The 17,895-nt window shown below is 49.3% G+C and overlaps 1 long non-coding RNA gene across 4 annotated transcripts in view; it reads right to left on the bottom strand.

The window, feature by feature from the left end:
- LOC142465093 (uncharacterized) overlaps window positions 1-17,895 on the bottom strand; it is a 40,739-nt gene that overhangs the window by 10,496 nt on the left and 12,348 nt on the right. The gene's annotated exons all lie outside the window — the stretch shown is intronic.

The raw sequence follows: 17,895 nt of genomic DNA, 5'->3' as shown, positions 1-17,895 counted from the left end.
AGAATAAAAGTCTTATCTGTTTCTTGGAGGGAAAATCTTCTCACTTCCTGGTTCAGCTTCAGGTGTAGTAGTTTTCCCTGTGTCTTGAAATCAGCTCTGTTGTGCAGAGCTCAAGACTGGTCAGCTCCAGAGATCTGGGTTTATTTTGGTCAGTCTCTTCTGGGACTCAAGAACCTCTGCTCTGTCTCTCCAAAGGTCAGCTCTCAGTCAGAGCTAAAGAGAGTCACTTCCTGTCTCAAAGGCAGGCTTTTTGTAAACAATCTAATCAGGCAGGTGGTGTTTAGTAATTAACTACCACACTGCTAGATTAAAGGAACATTACTGAACATGGATAAGTCCCCTGTTACAGATACATACAAAAATGAATGCATTAAAGCAGAAATACAGGTTAACTTTAAAGAAAATTTATATTCCTTATATTCATTTTTTATTATAGGTTTGAAGCAAGAGGTCTCCAGAGCTGAACTGTTTTAATTTCAGTGTTAATTGTGTTAACTATATTTAAAACCAGAGACAGAACATGAAACACAGACAGACAGAGCTCAGTGCTACATCCAAAGACACTAATACACGGTACAGTGCTTATATAGGGGTCCTGTATGTTTTTTAATTGTGTTAACCTCTGCTTCCAAAGGTACACACCTCCGAAGGGGGTGTCAGTAACTCTGTAGAGTTTTAAGGTCCGGGTAATGTGGGCGAATCAGAAGCCGCACTACAGATTTCATGGCTTTCTATTGGCCCATACGACATGGGATATTTAAGTCACCATTAGATTAGACATACAGTACTGTTTCTCTGCCACCCGGGATATCGGCACCGCTATGGAGTTTAGTATCTCTGGAAGCAGGGTCCCCTGATCTGAAACCTGTAACAATTATATTTTTTTTGTCATCTCATATTGCTACTTTAATAAACACATTAACTAAAGTGAAACTTGCTAAGTAGAAACAGTGCAGCACAATCTTTCCTGCTCGCACCCCCTCTCCTGCTTCCCTCCCTGCTTGTGCCCCCCTCCCTTACCTTCTCTCCGGCTCCCGGACGGGACGGGGGATCGCGTGAGGCCTCTGCAACTTCACTTACCTTCTCGTCGGCGACGCGTCACCATTACAACGTGGTGCCAAATGATGTTGTGGGGTCACGTGACTACACATTGCCATGCCAACGTGATGTCACATGACCCCACGGCGTCATTTGACACCACGTTGTAATGGTGATGCGTCGCCGAAGAGAAGGTAAGTGAAGTTGCAGAGGCCTCACGTGATGCCCCGTCATTAATTTAAATTTTGGGGGGAAGAGCGCGGGACCCCTGCTACCGCCCGTGCTCCCCCAGTTTGCGCACCGCTGCATTAATATAATAAAAATAAAATGGGAAGTGGCATTCAATTATCTTATTTATTGTCTTTTAGGCACTCAGCCTTACAAATGTAATAATGTACTGTACCTTGTACCAAAACATTGGTCAAAACAAAAACTAAAAGGAAACAATTATTTGCATAGAAAATAATTTAAAAAAATGTCCTATAATAATGACACAAACTCATCCTCCAGCAACCTACTGAGTAATATATCTGAGACAGATCACAAATAATGGGCAGTCGCCTTCCAAGGGAGTACAATATCTCATGTTAGCAATTATGCAGTTAGAAAGTAAAAAGTCCTAAAGTTATTGATTATGGGACCTATGCTAAAATCGCTGGGCCATTTAAATCGCCTGTTTTTTGAGCGGTGCTATCACGGTATTCATAACCTGAGATAGCAAAATTTTCAAAATGGGCGAGTAGCTATTGACGTGATTATCTCCTCTCTGAAAAGGTCTTACCCGGCGATTCCTTTCAGCTGCAGAGAGAGATGTTGAGAGAGAGCCGCGTCTTCCTGTGTAAATCTCGCCCAAAATTAATAATGGTCTCTAGAGCAGAACCGTGTTGATTTCAGGTTCGGGGACTCCCTGCTTCCCGAGATACAGGCCCCGTTATGGGGTGCCGGTATCTCCTATGCATTTTATTCGCATGGTCACGTGACGCGGAACATTTAAATGCATAGGAGATACCGGCACCCCATACAGGACCAATATCTTGGGAAGCAGGGGGTCCCCGGACCTCAAATCTATGTGGTTCTTAGCCGCTATATACACATTGCAATTTAATTTTGAAACAGCAATTGCATGAAATGCAGTCTTCCTGTTATGGGTTAATCCCTCATTTTCAGACTGACAAACAAACAGACATACACAGTGTCCTTGCAGAATAATAGTCACATATGTACCACTTCACTTGTAAGTGTATCCATCAATGGTCAATAGGAATATTTGCAATGAAGTGTAACTTGGTTGTGCTTACCTAGTCTAGCTAAACTGTCATATGAAAGCTGTTTTCTACAAACAGCGCAGATCTAACATCACTGCCAACTTTTAAAACTAAACTCACTGATCTAATAGCCGTGAATTTGGCAAGATGTAACAGAGGGCTCTGCTAAATACTAGGATATATAACACAATGCTGCTGATATAACTAAGCTAACATATGAAAGCTGTGGACCTATAGACAGCGCAGCTCCAACATCACTACCAAGTTTTAAACTAAACTCACTAATCTAATGATGGTAAGTGTGTAGCAGGATAAAACAGAGGCGTTGCCCGGTGCTCAGATATTTAGACATACAATATCACTGATCCAACTATGCTGACACATGTAAGCTGTTCCACTCCAAGCAGCATAGCTCAGTGTTTTACTGGATTTGTAATATTGAAATCTACAGTATCAATAAAGAGTTATTTTCTTTGTCTAAATATACACTCCAATATGGATTAAATTCTCCCTATCTTTTGTTCCATTAAATCTTTCCTTTAGGGATATCATTATGATAAGTTATCATCAATTAATTAAGATATACCATCCTCCAAAATAAGCCTGTTCTGAAAATTAGAATTTTTAATTACACAACATGTAAGAAATATATATTTTAACTGTTTTTTTGTCCATAGTTGACAATTTACTCATTTGGTATAATCATTTGTATATATGTATAATAACTGTGATATATCTTTATTATAATTTTTGTTCATTTTATTTTGAATTATATATGTCAATTATTTTCTTATTATTATATCATTATTACTTTGGGTTTTGTAGCCATAGACATTCATTAGGTATATACTATGCACATGGTTCTAGCCAATCTTTACACCCATAATTAATCAGCTTGTGGGTATATATACTAGGTCAATTTACCCACAATTCATTCCCTGATTAAATAAGTTTAATCTGTGGAAACGCGTTGGACTGGACTATACATGATCTTAAAGTCTTGGCGCTGTTCCGAAATAGACTACAAGAGGTCCGCATTGATCTAACCGGTGTTACACTGAATTAATTCCCCATCCGGAACCACATACGCCTGTGGTGTGTTGTCGGAGGAAACTTCCACCAAGGACTGATATTGCAAGTTCCTGCTGGTACAGAGACTCGTGGCGGGCAGCTTGGACGAAATAGGAGACAACAGCGGAGATACAATCACGGATTGGAGCATGAGTATTTACTCATAATACGCCTTTTTTTTACATTTTTTTGTGAGTGTTAATTTGTGAATCTCGGATTTTTAAATGTATATATTTAACGGTATTTGAACCAGGATCGGGCACTTTACTTTTTTCTATTCAGGTCAAAGGGGAGTTCGTTGAGCCCACAAAGAAGGCTGCCTGATTCCAGAGTGCATATTTAAATTGGACATTTCATATCAAGGACTCATAAGTATCATGCTATCTTCACCACACCTCATCCATCTTAGATAGGATATTGTGGATTAGATTTAAATAGTGGGGATTTTTATAATATATAGTCATTCATTGTTAAGATTTGTGAGTCCTATCCGGGTATATATATATATATATATATATATATATATATATATATATATATATATCTATATATCTATATTATTATCTATATATATATATATATATATATATATATATATATATATATATATATATATATATATCTACTATATATTTCTGAAAGCACTGTATGTCTGCGTCCCTAGCGGCAATCTCATTGGTCCCTTGGCCTGCCCGCCCCCGCACACCTCTCATTGGGCTCACACACTCACACCACCCCCTTGGCCCGCCCCCCACACCTCTCATTGGCCTGAGGCAGAGTGACGGGCCAAAGGTCCAAAAAAACAAAAAAAAAAAACCACAAACACACACACACAAACACACACACCACCCCCCCTCACACACACACACACACACACACCCTCACACACACACACACACACACACACACACACACACACACACACACACCCTCACTCTCCCCTGTCAGTTGGACCGCAGCTCACCTTCCACACACGCCCCCCCTCCTCTCCCGTTGCCCCTCACTCTCTCCCCCCACCTCACCCAAATCCCCACGCTCCGCAACATCCCCAGCCGCACTATCACCCTCACCGTGCGCCGCGACCCTCCTGCTCAGCAGCAAACTCCAGGCTCCTCCCCCCTCGCGGCGCGGCCCGGGCCTCCTGCTCTCCCCCTCACGTGCGCCGCTACCGGAGAGGGGAAGCGCGGGCCGGGCCTCCTGTTCTCCCCCTCACGTGCGCCGGCTCCCGGACGGAGGGGAACCGCGCGGCGCGGGACTCCCCCTCACGTGCGCCGCTACCAGAGAGGGGAAGCGCGGCGCGGGACTCCCCCTCACGTGCGCCGCTACCGGAGAGGGGAAGCGCGGCGCGGGTCTCCTGCCACTCTTGCCCCCCCCAGCTTCCCGAACTCACCTCCTGCCCCAGCCAGATGCCACGGGGTCAAGGTAAGTCACCCACCGTCTCCCACCCACACACTGTCACCCAGTCACCCACCCAGTCACCCACACCCCCACCCAGTCACTTTCACCCAGTCACCCACCCACCCACTCACTCAGTCACCCACTCAGTCACCCACCCACTCAGTCACCCACCCACCCACTCAGTCACCCACCCAGTCACTTTCACCCAGTCACCCACCCACTCCCTCAGTCACCCACCCACCCACCCACTCAGTCACCCACCCACTCAGTCACCCACCCACTCACCCACCCACTCAGTAACCCACCCACTCAGTAACCCACCCACCCACTCACTTTGTCACCCAAAAACTCACTTAGTCACCCACCCACTCACTCAGTCACCCACCCACTCACTCAGTCAAGTCTCACACCCACCCAGTCACCCACCCACCCAGTATACCACCCACCCACCCAGTCAAGTCACCCACCCACCCAGTCAAGTCACCCACCCACCCACCCAGTCACCCACCCACCCAGTCACCCACCCACCCACCCAGTCACCCAGTCACCCACCCACCCAGTCACCCACCCACCCACCCAGTCACCCAACCCCAGTAAAGTCAAGGTCACCCACCCACCCAGTCACCCACCCAGTCACCCACCCAGTCACCCGAGTCACCCACCCATCCACCCAGTCACCCACCCACCCACCCAGTCACCCACACACCCACCCAGTCACTTTCACCCAGTCACCCACCCACTCAGTCACCCACCGACCCACCCACTCACTCAGTCAACTCAGTCACCCACCCACTCAGTCACCCAGTCACTCAGTCACCCACCCAGTCACTCAGTCACCCACCCAGTCACTCAGTCACCCACCCAGTCACTCAGTCACCCACCCAGTCACCCAGTCACCCACCCATTCAGTCAGTCAGTCACCCACCCAGTCAGTCACCCACTCACCCACCCAGTCAGTCACCCACTCACCCACCCAGTCAGTCACCCACTCACCCACCCAGTCAGTCACACACTCACCCACCCAGTCACTCACCCACCCAGTCAGTCACCCACTCACCCACCCAGTCAGTCACCCACTCACCCAGCCAGTCAGTCACCCACTCACCCAGCCAGTCAGTCACCCACTCACCCACCCAGTCAGTCTCCCACTCACCCACCCAGCCAGTCTCCCACTCACCCACCCAGTCAGTCTCCCACTCACCCACCCAGTCAGTCTCCCATTCACCCACCCAGTCAGTCTCCCACTCACCCACCCAGTCAGTCTCCCACCCAGTCAGTCTCCCACCCAGTCAGCCTCCCACCCAGTCAGTCTCCCATCCAGTCAGTCTCCCACCCAGTCAGTCTCCCACCCAGTCAGTCTCCCACCCAGTCAGTCTCCCACCCTGTCAGTCTCCCACCCAGTCAGTCTCCCACCCAGTCAGTCTCCCACTGACCCACCCATTCAGTTTCCCACTCACCCACCCATTCAGTTTCCCACTCACTCACCCATTCAGTTTCCCACTCACCCACCTATTCAGTTTCCCACTCACCCACCCATTCAGTTTCCCACTCACCCACCCATTCAGTTTCCCACTCACCCACCCATTCAGTTTCCCACTCACCCACCCATTCAGTTTCCCACTCATCCACCCATTCAGTTTCCCACTCACCCACCCATTCAGTCTCCCACTCACCCACCCATTCAGTCTCCCACTCACCCACCCATTCAGTCTCCCACTCACCCACCCATTCAGTCTCCCACTCACCCACCCATTCAGTCTCCCACTCACCCACCCATTCAGTCTCACACTCACCCACCCATTCAGTCTCCCACTCACCCACCCATTCAGTCTCACACTCACCCACCCATTCAGTCTCACACTCACCCACCCAGTCTCACCCAAAACCACCCACCCAGTCACTGACCCCACCCACCCACTCACCGACCCCACCCACCCACTCACCGACCCCACCCACCCACTCACCGACCCCACCTACCCACTCACTGACCCACCCAGTCACCGACCCCAGTTACTGACCCACCCAGTCACCGACCCTGAAAAAGTCACCCAGTCACGACCCACTCACGACCCAAAGTCACCCACCCACCCAAAGTCACCCACCCACCCACCAACCCAGAGTCACCCACCCACCGACCCAAAGTCACCCACCCACCGACCCAAAGTCACCCACCGACCCACCCAAAGTCATCCACCCCCCGACCCAACTCACCCACCCAACCACCGACCCAAAGTCACCCACCCACCCACCCAAAGTCAAACCGACCCAAAGTCACCCACCCACCGACCCAAAGTCACAGTCACCCACCCACCCACCCAGTCACCCAACCCCAGTCAAGTCAGTCTCCTGCCACTCTTGCCCCCCCCCCAGCTTCCCGAACTCACCTCCTGCCCCAGCCAGATGCCACGGGGTCAAGGTAAGTCACCCACCGTCTCCCACCCACACTGTCACCCAGTCACCCACCCAGTCACCCACACCCCCACCCAGTCACTTTCACCCAGTCACCCACCCACCCACTCACTCAGTCACCCACTCAGTCACCCACCCACTCAGTCACCCACCCACCCACTCAGTCACCCACCCAGTCACTTTCACCCAGTCACCCACCCACCCACTCACTCAGTCACCCACCCACCCACTCAGTCACCCACCCACTCACTCACTTTGTCACCCACCCACTCACTTTGTCACCCAAAAACTCACTTAGTCACCCACCCACTCACTCAGTCACCCACCCACTCACTTAGTCAAGTCACCCACCCACCCAGTCACCCACCCACCCACCCAGTCAAGTCACCCACCCACCCAGTCAAGTCAAAGTCACCCACCCACCCACCCACCCACCCAGTCACCCACCCACCCAGTCACCCAGTCAAGTCACCCACCCACCCACCCAGTCACCCACCCACCCAGTCACCCAGTCACCCACCCACCCAGTCTAAGTCAACCCAGTCACCCACCCACCCACCCACCCAGTCACCCAACCCCAGTCAAGTCACTCAATCACCCACCCAGTCACCCACCCAGTCACCCACCCACCCAGTCACCCACCCACCCACCCAGTCAAGTCACCCACCCACTCAGTCACCCACACACCCACCCAGTCACTTTCACCCAGTCACCCACCCACTCAGTCACCCACCCACCCACCCACTCACTCAGTCAACTCAGTCACCCACCCAATCAGTCACCCAGTCACTCAGTCACCCACCCAGTCACTCAGTCACCCACCCAGTCACTCAGTCACCCACCCAGTCACTCAGTCACCCACCCAGTCACTCAGTCACCCATTCAGTCAGTCACCCAGTCACCCACCCATTCAGTCAGTCAGTCACCCACTCACCCACCCAGTCAGTCACCCACCCAGTCAGTCACCCACTCACCCACCCAGTCAGTCACCCACTCACCCACCCAGTCAGTCACACACTCACCCACCCAGTCACTCACCCACCCAGTCAGTCACCCACTCACCCACCCAGTCAGTCACCCACTCACCCAGCCAGTCAGTCACCCACTCACCCAGCCAGTCAGTCACCCACTCACCCACCCAGTCAGTCACCCACTCATCCACCCAGTCAGTCACCCACTCACCCACCCAGTCAGTCTCCCACTCACCCACCCAGCCAGTCTCCCACTCACCCACCCAGTCAGTCTCCCACTCACCCACCCAGTCAGTCTCCCATTCACCCACCCAGTCAGTCTCCCACTCACCCACCCAGTCAGTCTCCCACTCACCCACCCAGTCAGTCTCCCACTCACCCACCCAGTCAGTCTCCCACCCAGTCAGCCTCCCACCCAGTCAGCCTCCCACCCAGTCAGTCTCCCATCCAGTCAGTCTCCCACCCAGTTAGTCTCCCACCCAGTCAGTCTCCCACCCAGTCAGTCTCCCACCCAGTCAGTCTCCCACCCAGTCAGTCTCCCACCCAGTCAGTCTCCCACCCAGTCAGTCTCCCACCCAGTCAGTCACCAACCCAGTCAGTCTCCCACTCAGTCTCCCACTCACCCACCCATTCAGTTTCCCACTCACCCACCCATTCAGTTTCCCACTCACCCACCCATTCAGTTTCCCACTCACCCACCCATTCAGTTTCCCACTCACCCACCCATTCAGTTTCCCACTCATCCACCCATTCAGTTTCCCACTCACCCACCCATTCAGTCTCCCACTCACCCACCCATTCAGTCTCCCACTCACCCACCCATTCTGTCTCCCACTCACCCACCCATTCAGTCTCCCACTCACCCACCCATTAAGTCTCACACTCACCCACCCATTCAGTCTCCCACTCACCCACCCATTCAGTCTCACACTCACCCACCCATTCAGTCTCACACTCACCCACCCATTCAGTCTCACACTCACCCACCCAGTCTCACCCAAAACCACCCACCCAGTCACTGACCCCACCCACCCACTCACCGACCCCACCCACCCACTAACCGACCCCACCTACCCACTCACTGACCCACCCAGTCACCGACCCCAGTTACTGACCCACCCAGTCACCGACCCTGAAAAAGTCACCCAGTCACCGACCCACCCACGACCCAAAGTCACCCACCCACCCAAAGTCACCCACCCACCCAGAGTCACCCACCCACCCACCGACCCAAAGTCACCCACCCACCGACCCAAAGTCACCCACCGACCCAAAGTCATCCACCCCCCGACCCAACTCACCCACCCAACCACCGACCCTAAGTCACCCACCGACCCAAAGTCACCCACCCACCCACCCAAAGTCAAACCGACCCAAAGTCACCCACCCACCGACCCAAAGTCACCCACCCACCCACTCAGTCTCCCACTCACCCACCAATTCAGTTTTCCACTCACCCACCCATTCAGTTTCCCACTCACCCACCCATTCAGTTTCCCACTCACCCACCCATTCAGTTTCCCACTCACCCACCTATTCAGTTTCCCACTCACCCACCCATTCAGTTTCCCACTCACCCACCCATTCAGTTTCCCACTCACCCACCCATTCAGTTTCCCACTCACCCACCCATTCAGTTTCCCACTCATCCACCCATTCAGTTTCCCACTCACCCACCCATTCAGTCTCCCACTCACCCACCCATTCAGTCTCCCACTCACCCACCCATTCAGTCTCCCACTCACCCACCCATTCAGTCTCACACTCACCCACCCATTCAGTCTCCCACTCACCCACCCATTCAGTCTCACACTCACCCACCCATTCAGTCTCACATTCACCCACCCATTCAGTCTCACACTCACCCACCCAGTCTCACCCAAAACCACCCACCTAGTCACTGACCCCACCCACCCACTCACCGACCCCACCCACCCACTCACCGACCCCACCCACCCACTCACCAACCCCACCTACCCACTCACTGACCCACCCAGTCACCGACCCCAGTCACTGACCCACCCAGTCACCGACCCTGAAAAAGTCACCCAGTCACCGACCCACCCACAACCCAAAGTCACCCACCCACCCAAAGTCACCCACCCACCCACCCAAAGTCAAACCGACCCAAAGTCACCCACCCACCGACCCAAAGTCACCCACCCACCCACTCAGTCTCCCACTCACCCACCCATTCAGTTTTCCACTCACCCACCCATTCAGTTTCCCACTCACCCACCCATTCAGTTTCCCACTCACCCACCTATTCAGTTTCCCACTCACCCACCCATTCAGTTTCCCACTCACCCACCCATTCAGTTTCCCACTCACCCACCCATTCAGTTTCCCACTCACCCACCCATTCAGTTTCCCACTCACCCACCCATTCAGTTTCCCACTCACCCACCCATTCAGTCTCCCACTCACCCACCCATTCAGTCTCCCACTCACCCACCCATTCAGTCTCCCACTCACCCACCCATTCAGTCTCCCACTCACCCACCCATTCAGTCTCCCACTCACCCACCCATTCAGTCTCACACTCACCCACCCATTCAGTCTCACACTCACCCACCCATTCAGTCTCACACTCACCCACCCAGTCTCACCCAAAACCACCCACCTAGTCACTGACCCCACCCACCCACTCACCGACCCCACCCACCCACTCACCGACCCCACCCACCCACTCACCAACCCCACCTACCCACTCACTGACCCACCCAGTCACCGACCCCAGTCACTGACCCACCCAGTCACCGACCCTGAAAAAGTCACCCAGTCACCGACCCACCCACAACCCAAAGTCACCCACCCACCCAAAGTCAACCCACCCACCCACCAACCCAGAGTCACCCACCCACCCACCGACCCAAAGTCACCCACCCACCGACCCAAAGTCACCCACCGACCCAAAGTCATCCACCCCCCGACCCAACTCACGCACCCACCGACCCAACTCACCCACCCAACCACCGACCCTAAGTCACCCACCGACCCAAAGTCATAAAGTCTAAATTAGCAATTAAATGAAAACCCGTGTATTTATTTTAATTAATCATATCTAACAAATATGTGTACTATTGATTTAAAATTAATAAAAATTAATAAATTTGTTAGAGAAGTGACTAATGTAAAAGTGATGTAAATTTATATAAACTGTACCCTTATTTGTGATTAATAATACTAAGATATATGTAAACTTTATCATATATATTTTATCTATAACCCATTTACATAACCAATATATATTGGCCAAATTATATATTTGATACCAAATATGTACCAGACTTATATACCGTTACTCTAATCATAGACAACAATACATTTGTAGAAATAAACATATGCACAGATCACATATATGCGTGACCTAAATCATTATAATTCAGTCGTATGTATATGGGGGATGGATCTATACATCTCTATACTGTACATACGTATAACAGCACCATAACTATAAATCCTAATTGATCCATACTCCACTTTGACAAATATATCCAAGTTAATATATATAACCAATAATTATATTGGGCTAACCCTCTATGTTTATCAGGCGAGAATAATCACCTTATGATATTTATTGAGGACAGCACTTTAGAGGATACCACTCAGCATCATGTACTTTGGATTACGGTATTCCATTATATATAGGATAATTGGATTTCTACAATTGTATATATATTTCCGGTGAAAACAAGAATTAGGAGGGGAATTGTAATTGGTCTCCCTCTCTATACATTAATTCATATAGTGGACCAGAGAGAACATAATAAACCGTTTTACAGGATATCGATTTTTAGCACAATAGCCTGGAGTTCTTAGTATTCGATAATCCATATTGCATAGAGTTTGAATATATGCAATTGTATATATACACAAAAGGCAAAAAGTTGGGGAGGGGATTGAAATGTCACATCCTTTGTATTACACATTAATACATATCATAAACCAGAATATAGAAGACACACCAAGAAATACACATAAACAATGAGAACTTTATACAGTACAAAGAGAAAGTCAATATATATCTCTTGGTTGACTTACAATGTCACCAGTACATAGTATGAATCAATTGTACATAGTATAAGTCAATTGTATTGGGAGTATGAGCTATCACTCAACAAAGAAAAGAGCGGGACATAGTGCTAGCAGACTATTATTTATTCTTTAAGGAATGACCCCAGGTTGATGTCTATATTCATCCCATTTGGTATGAGTGTTTTTAGGGTGTAAATCCAGAAGGTCTCTTGCCTTGATATTTTAATAACCTGGTTACCCCCTCTCCAATTGGGATGAATTTTGTCTATTCCAAAGAATTTCAGACCACTTGGGTTTTGATCATGATGTTCCTTAAAGAGCTTAGATACGCTATGTTGCATAAATCCCCTCTCTATGTTCTTAATATGTTCAGCAACTCTCATTTTTAATTTGCGAGTTGTTCTCCCTATGTACTGTTTATTGCAAGGACATTGCAACATATAGATTATATAGTTGGAATTACAGTCAATAAAGTCCTTTATTTCGTATTCCTCTTGTGTTATTTCAGATTTTATCTTTTTGAATGTTTTCTGTGTATTTGAATTCAATTTACACCCCTTGCATGTTTGACACTTGAAGAATCCATTTTTTACACTCACTGGCTTAACACATTCTTTCTTCAAACAACTTGGCGCCAGTTTCTGTTTTAGATTTGGGGCCTTTGTAAATATTATTTCTGGCTTAGATGGTAGAATTTGTTGTAAAATTGGATCTTTATGAAGAATATTCCAATGCTTATGGAATATTCTTTTAATGTGTTTTGAAGAATCGGTATACCTTGTTACAAAGGGTGTTGAGATTTTATCCTTCTCCCCCTCTCCTTCCTCTCCCATGTGGTTTATAGGATAATAGATCTTTCCGTTCCATCTTAGTAACCTTCCTATAGGCCTCATCGACTATTTCCCTCTTATATTTTCTCTCAGAAAATCTCTCCATTAACTCATGTGCCTGTTCATGAAAAGTGTCTTCCTGTGTGCAATTACGTCTCACTCTCTGTAGTTGTCCTAAGGGGATGTTGTTGATCCATTTGTCAAGATGTCCACTATCTCCCATTAGGAAGTTGTGACAATCTACCTCTTTTACAAATGTCTTAGTCTCCAGTGTGCCATTGGAGACATACAATTGTAAGTCCAAAAATTCTATACTCGTCTGACTGTACGTGTGGGTGAATCTCAAATTGTATGGATTATTGTTGAGTTGGTTCAGAAAGATGTTTAATGATTCTATGCTGCCGTTCCATATAAACAGTATGTCATCTATGTACCTATGCCAGGATACCAGATTTGCTCCATACCCATGACCTGACCAGATATAGTTGTCCTCCCACATCCCCATGAGGATGTTGGCATAGTTTGGAGCAAATCTGGTACCCATGGCAGTACCCCTAATTTGTAAGTAGTATTTGTCGTCATACCAGAAGTAGTTATGGGTAAGTATATGTTTAATGTAATCAACTATAAACTTAATCTGTAACTTGTCCAATTCACCATTTTTAGTCAAATTTTCTCTCACTGCATTGCATCCCTGTATATGGTCAATTACCGTATACAGGGAGCACACGTCACAGGTGACTAGTACATAATCATCACTCCACTCCATATTCTGAATAATATTCAGTATCTGAATACTGTCCTGGACATATGATTTTAGTTTTTGAACTGGTTTTTTTTAGGAATGTATCGATGTAGCCTGAAAGGTTAGCAGTTAGGGACTTTATTCCAGACACTATAGGTCTTCCTGGGGGGTTGGTGGCATCCTTGTGGAGTTTTGGGAGATAATAGAATATGGGGATCCTGGGGGACTCTACATTTAGATATTCCCATTCAGTTTTATCTAGGATACCATCTCTATATCCCTCATTCAGTAGTTCTAACAATTCTTTTTTAAAAAGATCAGTCGGGTTGTTTGGTAATATTCTGTATGTAATTATATCTCCCAACAGTCTGTATGACTCCTTGTTATAATCACTTCTGTTAATGATACCCCCCCCCCCCCTTGTCTGCTGGTTTTATGACAATGTCTTCCCTTTTTGAAAGTTCATTTACTGCATTTAGTTCTTTTTTTGTTAGGTTTTTTATACTTTTATTTCTCTTGTCCCTACCAAGCTTCTCTATATCCTCCTGTACAAGTTTGGAAAAAGTATCTATATGTCCTCCTTTCAGATAACTAGGATAGAAAATTGAGCTTTTTTTATGGGTTGTATGTACAAATCTTTCACAAGTGGTTACATTGTTATTCGTCACCTCATGTGTTATGTTTTGCTTCATGAAGTATTTTTTAAGAGTTAGATTACGGGCAAACTTACTGATGTCTATGTAAGTATTAAATGTGTTAATTTTGTTAGTTGGCGCAAAAGCCAAGCCTTTTTGCAATATGCTTATTTGATCGTTGGTTAGGACCGTATTGCTCAAATTAAAGATCCCTTTTGTTGGAATTTCTATGTTGTTTGTTTTTTTACGGGCTTTTGTCCCTCCTCTCTTTCCTCTCTTTGTGGACTTTCTATCTTTCTTTTCTGTGGAGTATTGGATTTGTTCTCCTCTCTCACTTCTGACAGGACTTTTATTGTTTCTCCTGGTTTCTCTCTCTGTTGTTTCCTCTCTAAAAAAGAAGATGAGGAGGTGGATGTTGATGGTTTTATCTCATCCTCAAACACTTGTTCTCTTTCCTTATCTCTAGGATAATAGTCTTGTTTTGTATTTTGTTTACCATGGTATCCCTTCCAACTGTGTTTTCTACCCCTATAATCACCGGATCCACGTCTATCCCTATGAGTTCCAAAAATATCCTTAGATTGGGTATACATTAATCCCTCAAATTAGAATACGTGAGTAATTTTCAATTAAACAATATACACCTGCAATCTACAAATGGCAATTATCGTGTACATAGGGCCATTGAATAAGACTAAGCTCTAATTCAGGTCAGCTCTGACGATGTGTTACTGTGGTCTAGATATGCCTGCATAATGTTTAATTAATTATATACCAGCTAATAAAATACCAGCCAATCGGTCAATAGAGGTATGTTTAAATACCCAGGGTGGGGATAAGGTAACCATAGCAACCCTGATGAAGCCCGAGTAGAGAAACGCGTAGGGCCAGCGTGATTGGAGCAGGGAGAGTGACGCCGAGAGACTGCTTCTAGTGTGAGCCGAACGGAGCATTGGCAGTGAATAACACAGAGGGAAATCTTGCGAGAGCCGTACAAGATCGGATCACCTGATGCAGAAGCACTCGCCGGTGTGAGGAGGTCTGGAAGTCGGCGTTCTATACCACGAGTGTGAGAGACTCGCTAAACACTCTCTACTGCCCATTTTTAACTCATAGAATGTGAGTTAAATACTTTTGTTTTTTATCCTTAGATGTTTTATTAAAAGGTTTTACACATATGTTTCTCCTTTTATTCCCTACCCATCCCCTTATATGAGATCCACATCAAGGTATAGTCTGCTATAACAGACTCAACGTGACTGCTGCAAGGAGCCTTCAGAACAAATCCTTCCCAAGATCCAGGAGCCAAGAAATAGACGAACTACAGGAGCTGAGTTCGGGAGTCCCTAAGTGGATTAAAGGCCTTTATTGATCTGACTAGTGTAAGTGCATATCTCACCAATTTTTAATCTGTTTGTTTTGATATACTGCCCTATGATTTTTTTCCTCTTTCTCTTTTCTCTCTTCCCCTGCACATGTGCGCCTAGGTCACTCTTTGCTATGTATATGTATATGTATATGTATATCTATATATATATGTATATGTATATGTATATTTATATGTACTGTATATGTATATGTATATGTATACACACACACACACACACACACACACACACACACACACACACACACACACACACACATATATATATATATATATACACATACATACACACATACACACATACACACAGACATACACACACATACACACACATATATATATATATATATATATACTAGCTGAGAGACCCGGCGTTGCCCGTGAGTTACATTTAGCGCTAGGAAAAGGGGGCGGGGGGGAGAGGGGGGGAAAAGGAGGGGAGGGGGGACGACAATGGACAGGTGGGGGAGGGACAGTGGCCGGGGGGAGGGGGGGACAGTGGCTGGGGGGGGGGGCGACAGTGGCCGGGGGGGGGGGGCGACAGTGGCCGGGGGGGGACAGTAGAAAGGACAGTGGACAGGAGGGGATGGGAGGGGGGGAGAGTGGACAGGAGGGGGGGAGAGTGGACAGGGGGGGGACAGTGGAAAGGACAGTGGACAGGAGGGGATGGGAGGGGGGGAGAAACAACAGGAGGGGGGGAGAGTGGACAGGAGGGGGGTGACAGTGGACAGGGGGGGGTGACAGTGGACAGGAGGGGGGTGACAGTGGACAGGAGGGGGGTGACAGTGGACAGGAGGGGGGTGACAGTGGACAGGAGGGGGGTGACAGTGGACAGGAGGGGGGTGACAGTGGACAGGAGGGGGGGGTGACAGTGGACAGGAGGGGGGGTGACAGTGGACAGGAGGGGGGGTGACAGTGGACAGGAGGGCGGGTGACAGTAGACAGGAGGGGGGGTGACAGTGGACAGGAGGGGGGGAGAGTGGACAGGAGGGGGGGAGAGTGGACAGGAGGGGGGGAGAGTGGACAGGAGGGGGGGTGACAGTGGACAGGAGGGGGGGTGACAGTGGACAGGATGGGGGTGACAGTGGACAGGAGGTGGGGGGCAGTGGACAGGAGGGGGGTTGGTTTGCTTTCAATTGACGGGTCCCTCCTCTCCACTCCCCCTGTATATTTCTCCGCTCCTGACCCCCCCGCCCCCCCCATGTGTAGCTCCGGTCCCCACTCTACAGTGTCTGAGACACAGTGTAATACACACACACACACAGACCAACACACACACACACACACACACACACACACACACACACACACACACACACACACACACACACACACACACACTGTCACGCTGTGACACACACACACACACACACACACACTCACCTCTCCATCTCGCCGCCGCCATGTTAGTTAGTCCGCGAGGGAGGAAGGGGTCCGTCCGCCACCATCTTAGGTGCCGCGTGGCAGCGGTAGGCTGCCCTGGCCAATGCCTGTCCCCGCGCCAGGGAGGTGAGCGGGAGGTGATTGGAGGGAGCAGGAGGTGAGTGGAGGGAGCGGGAGGTGAGTGGAGGGAGCGGCAGGCTGCCCTGCCCACTGCCTGTCCCCGCGCCGGGGAGGTGAGTGGAGCGGGAGGTGAGTGGAGGGAGCGGGAGGTGAGTGGAGGGAGCGGGAGGTGAGTGGAGGGAGCGGGAGGTGAGTGGAGGCAGCGGCAGGCTGCCCTGCCCACTGCCTGTCCCCGCGCCGGGGAGGTGAGTAGAGCAGGAGGTGAGTGGAGCGGGAGGTGAGTGGAGGGAGCGGGAGGTGAGTTGAGGGAGCGGGAGGTGAGTGGAGGCAGCGGCAGGCTGCCCTGCCCACTGCCTGTCCCCGCTCCGGGGAGGTGAGTGGAGCGGGAGGTGAGTGGAGGCAGCGGCAGGCTTCCCTGCCCACTGCCTGTCCCCGCGCCGGGGAGGGAGTTGAGCGGGAGGGAGGTGAGTGGAGTGGGAGGTGGAGGGAGGTGAGTGGAGAGGGAGGTGAGTGTGATGGGGGGGGGGAGAGGACACAGAGAGAGGTATGTGTGTGTGTGTGTGTCCCAGTGTGTCCTTTGGCCCGTCACTCCGCCTCAGGCCAAT

This window comes from Ascaphus truei, chromosome 13, assembly GCF_040206685.1.
Source record: "Ascaphus truei isolate aAscTru1 chromosome 13, aAscTru1.hap1, whole genome shotgun sequence".
Classification (NCBI taxonomy): Eukaryota; Metazoa; Chordata; class Amphibia; order Anura; family Ascaphidae; genus Ascaphus; species Ascaphus truei.
The sequence above is the reverse complement of the archived record's forward strand: the minus strand, read 5'-3'. Positions and strand labels throughout refer to the sequence as shown.